We start from the raw sequence: 5,443 nt of genomic DNA on the forward strand, positions 1-5,443 counted from the left end.
AGTTGCGTTGAGGGATGCGGTTTAGTGAGGACTATTAGTGATAGGTGGATAGTTGGACTGGATGATCTTGTAGGTCTTTTCCAACCTCGGCGTTTCTGCGATTCTGTGAAATTTTTTGCTTCACACAACTGTGTCATTATTTGGTTTTCTCTTAGTTAGGAGAAAGAACACAATAACTAGAGCAACGTTGTTAATTATACAATGAAAAGAATGAATAATTTTGAAAGATGAATACAATAGAAGCATGCAATTTCAAACAATTTTTTGTAGCTGTACAACCTGTGTAGGTTATTTTGCTTTGTACAATGACTTCTGGTGGAAGAGAAAGAAAAATGACCACATGTACAATCATGGAGATGTATACTAATATTTTATTACTTTCTTTCATGCTCTAGTGAAAGTACGAGGAGGAAAAATACTGTAATTTTGTCACTGAAAGGAAATGGATGGAAAGAACAGATCAAAAGCAGATTATTGGAAACGCTGTGAAGATTCACAGAAAACTGCAGTCTCAGAAACAGATTCTTCCTGCTGTTGGAGTCCCAGACACAAATCAGATGTTAATATGAGCATTTTGTAAGTGTAATTTTTCTAATATCACTCCAAAAGTGAAGACCTGAAAATAAGTTTTGTCAGGATTTTGGGATTTTTTTTTGGTTTATTTTCAAAAAACTAGCTCTCCATCCCAGTTCAGCTGGGATCACATAACACAAGATAGCTGAGATATCTAGTCATTAAATACATTAATCTTTGAATCCACATTTATGCCTGTGTTTGCTTTCTTAGCCTGCCATTCTGTACTTCATTTCACCTTGCCATCCAGGATAGGCTTATGATTAGACAGATTATTCCCACAACAAATGTGGCCTGAAGCAATGGTTCACATGGTGCTTCAGCTTGAAAGATCACCAGAAACAAAGTTTATTTATGGATGGTGGTAGCAATCTGCTTGATTCTCTGATGTTATCTTCTCATGGCACCTGCAATTCAAAGACTTCATGGCTTCTGAGAGCCTTTGTTGTCATACCATGAAGTATTCTTTCCTCCCACAAACCTTTGTCATTACAACGTGTCTTTTCCAATGATGTGGCAAGTTGCTAACAAATCTACGTTTTTGACACTTCTTTTGAAAGTCACTTTAGAAGATACAGATCCTCACACGCAGAGCAGAAGACATCAGTCCCAGCACTTCCCCATCATCTTTTGCGGTCCATCTTAAGGCCTTGACTCACTTACTGGGTTATCTACTGGGGGATGCTTACTAGAGCTGAGAGGGCGATCATTACACTTCAATTTCAAAACATGGGTTTCTCTGATAGCTGTTTTCTCAAAATCCAGAGAAATCAGGCCTTCCAGTTCAGTTCAGCTGGGAGCACATCCAATGGAGAGTGTGAACAGCTTTTCTGCATGGGCTCGCTCTTCTTTCAGGACTGTCTCTGGTTGAGTAATGCCATGATTTGAGTGATCTGTAGTGCAGCAGAGGTAACAGACATCAGGGAGGAAAAAGCCAAACATGGTGGAGACAGGTTGTACAATGCTTGCTCAAGGAAGGAGAATGGAGACAACCAGGAATGGTCAACTTGAATGATTGCAGGGAGGAAGGAGGGGGAAAAAGGCACGTATGGAAACATTAGCTTACCCACAAAGAGCAAAAATGTTCTAAGTTGGAAATTATTTTTTAGGGGGGAGTGGGGGGAGCTTTGTGCAGAGTAAGTCCAGTGCTTTGAATCAGATGGTGACCACCTTTTTGTTATGGCACTACCTCCCTCAAATAATTTAACATCTCTTCATTTGAAGGAAATATACACAGAGTGCTTCATACTGCTGCTAAGCCTGGGAATGGTTACTGAAGTATGCTGGACAAAGCATAAGAAAATTTCAGCAGAAACCTATGTTAATTTTACAGTCAGATACCTAAAGTCTCTCCTACAAGCTGGCTAACTCCCTGCTTTCCACACAGGACCTACCCATACACTGTGAATTGAGCTCAGTGCTGTGTGGTTATGTTCTACTTTTGAGCTTGGTAATTCTCCTTCTCTATAGGGTTGCTTTTAAAGAGAAGCACGTCAGTGATTTTGAATTTTAGAGCTTTAGAGCTCAACAAAGCCAAACTGTTTAATCATGAATTTCAGATCTCTTTCTATCTAATCCCTATCTAATCAACGACAGGAGTGAAGAAAACAAGTTACAATCAATCCACTCTGTCTCAAGTACGAGAAATGGTTATTCCTCAGAGTCCTATGATTCCCAAGATTCCCTTAGTTGACATTTGAGAAGCTTAACAGTGACACATATCGCAGCTGTTCTATTGTGACATACAAACAAATAGGTATTCCCAAGTACCACAGATGTTCTCTGGGGATGTTATATAAAAGTTAAGATACCTGTCTTCTGATCGGATGTCTCTCTCTCATTTCTCCTTCACATATATGGCTGACACCAGTCTTCCTGGCTGTGAAAATTTACTTCCAGATCAGAACTTAATCTGAAGATCATGGATTCAACTCACATGTGGGCTTTTTGTCCTCTTGCACCACGCTACTGTTTAAATTCTTTACAGCAGATTTAAAAATGTACCTTTTGAAATAAAAGAGAAAGTCTGGAACCTCCAAGAGTGAAATCAGCATTAGGAATTATCTGGAGCCACAGGTGTCTTAACACCAAAATCTCGGACTTGTTAGGAAAGTGCATTTATTTTTCCCTTAACCATCTGAGTTCAGAATACTACTAAGAAAGAGGAAAAAAAAAAAATCTATCATTCTTCCAGCATGACTTCTTACAGGCTTTGGTGCGCTAGTCCTGGATGAAATCTCTGCTTCATGAGACATATTCCGACTCTGATGAGGTTCTTAACTCCATCTAGCCAAGGGCAGTATCCTGTACCCTGATGATAGGGTCTTGTTCTCTTCAGAACACTGCAGGGATGGAGTATCATGGGTTTTGAAAACATTTATATCCCTCCTGTAGTATCACATCAAGCCCATTCTTGCCAGAAACATTATGAACAATAACAGCATCGATCATGTAGTAGCAGTAAGTGCCTTTGAATTTGAGATTTATTTTCCTATTCACTAACATTTCTGCTACATTAAACTAGCAAAGACAGTACAAAATCTTTCACCATTCTATTTGTTTCTTTTTAAACAGAATCAGCCAGATCACAGTCTCGCAGAACGTCAGTCTCATGGGAAATTCTTGTGTTGTAAACTCTTATAATGAAGAGATACAAATATAGTGTGGAGCTCTGGGGAGTGCAGTGCAGAGATACTGGAGTCGCTTGACAAGAATTAGGCTGAATCCAGATCTGTTAGGTATGACCATGCTCTGGCTGTACAAAGGAAAGAAAATGCTACCATGAATTTCCAGGTAACAGAAATTGAGGACAGGCAGATCAGAACATCTATTTTCAGTTTGCCAGGGTGTATCAGTGCGTGCAAATCACATGGAAGATAAACGATGTTTTCTCTTGCTCTGCAGGTAGGCAGAACTGCCCAGGGTGACAAGGATCCATCTTACTGGCTGGTGGGAGGGGAAGGGCTTGGCTATACTTCCATGGCTAGGGCTGCCCTGCTGCCTCAGATGCATACACACACTGGGACACAAGAAATGCAGGATCGCAGCCAAGCCACCAGCTGTCTGTTCTAGCAGCAGCCAGAGCTGCTCTTTGGGGATCACGTGTGAGCATAGCCACATTCTGCAGCCCATCCTCTCAATTTCCCCAGCATCCATGCCTGTCAGCTAGATACTGCTACACCAAGAAGACAAACCTTCAAAGTCCCCACCCCTAAATCCTAGGTTTTAAGCTTTTTGGTTACAGAATTACAGCCAGCATGAAGAGAGATCTTTGGCAAAGAAGTAGATGTAGAGTGATGCTGACATTGATGAGTCTTTATCATACACATCTGTGTGCACCAAAAAATATAAAGAATGAGAAAGTAAAAGGAAAAAGTCTATGAGAATCATTAATCAATGATAAGAAACAGAAAGATACAAGACAAATCAAAAAGCACAGAGTAATGACTTGTACTTTATCACTTAAGACTGGAATATCATCGAATAGAAAAAGAAAATCAAAGGAAAGGATTGTATCAGCACAGTTGATTCTCTCTGTCATAAGATATGAGCAGTAAATAAGGGCTGTTTCTGTGTCAGGAAAACACAGCTGTTACACCCAGCCACCAGGCTGCCATGTGGGCAGCAGAAGTATCTCAGCATGCACAGGTTTCAATGGTGGTTTGGTACCAAAGACAAAATTCCATAGTAATAGTTATTCTATATTTTCCATAGTGTAATTACTGTCAGCTGAAAGATCAGATTGAAATGATGCACGGTCCAGAAAACTGGTGTTTCAAGAAAAGAATTTTAGTCAAAGCTTTGCAAGGGAATTGAAGTGGAAGACAAGTATTCAACAGTTTTTTCCCCCTCAGTCTTCACTGGCAACTGCTCTATGCGCAGCCCTTGACAAATGGTTTGGAAGGTGGGAACTGAGGGAGCAATGTCCCTCCTGCTGTAAGCGACAGTCAGGATCACGACCACCAGAGGAACCTGGTGAATGTCTGTAAATCTACGGATCCCCAGTAAGATGCATTCCAGAGTCCTGAAGAAATTGGCTGATGTAGTCACCAAGACTACATCATAAAAAAAATCATGGCAGCCAGGTGAAGTCCCTAAACTTTCACACTTCTGACTATAGACATACTGACATACTGGCAGAATAGAAAGATAAAAAAGATGCACACATGAACACTATCCAGTATTTTCCAGAGTTGAAAGAAGAGAGTATAATGCAAGGAATGGTCCACATGCTCTGTTTTCGGCATGCTTAAATAATATCCTTATTACACACATTTTTTCCATGGAATTTCTCTTTCTAAGACTCTGGCAATATAGAAAAAGAAGGAAAAAAGGTATAGGTATTTTTAATTAACTTCTGTACTGAATTTCTAAATAAAGTGATAAACCAGTTCATTGTTTACTGTTATTTCCCTTTCCCTACTCTTCAATATCTAGGTTTTCATTGCAAAGCTTGTGAGAGTCCACATGTAAAAGCAATTCCACCTTAATAAACATCTATGCCTGGTATTATTAAAGGCAGGACTTTTTTTCTTTTTTTTCTTTCTAGAAAATCATACAGTCTTAAAACAAAGTGATGAAGAAACCAGTACATTTCTAATGCATTACTTTGAACCATTGTTAAATGCCTTGTTAAATGAAAGATACATACTTTGTCAAGTTGACACTGTTCATTTCAAATGTCTCCTTATTAGACAGTATCACCTGCCGGTAATGGGAATTTAGATTAAATGCCTTATTTACTGAAAAAATGAACCTTGTGCTGTGAGAAATCTTTGTCCTCTCTGTATACTTAAAGACAGCAGCTGAGTCACAGTCATTTGACTACACAATATAGCATTTCTAGTATGTTAGCACTGCACATTGTTGT

The 5,443-nt window shown here is 39.5% G+C and overlaps 1 long non-coding RNA gene across 1 annotated transcript; it reads right to left on the reverse strand.

Moving 5' to 3' along the window:
• Positions 1-353: 353 nt before the first annotated feature.
• On the reverse strand, positions 354-3,323 carry LOC128086550 (uncharacterized). Its single transcript, XR_008209412.1, has 2 exons — positions 2,385-3,323; positions 354-1,579 (listed from the first exon to the last, which is right to left on the reverse strand). It is a non-coding gene; the product is annotated as an uncharacterized LOC128086550 (long non-coding RNA).
• Between the last annotated feature and the right edge of the window lie 2,120 nt (positions 3,324-5,443).

Source organism: Tympanuchus pallidicinctus, unplaced genomic scaffold, assembly GCF_026119805.1.
Source record: "Tympanuchus pallidicinctus isolate F22 unplaced genomic scaffold, pur_lepc_1.0 scaffold3, whole genome shotgun sequence".
NCBI lineage: Eukaryota > Metazoa > Chordata > Aves > Galliformes > Phasianidae > Tympanuchus > Tympanuchus pallidicinctus.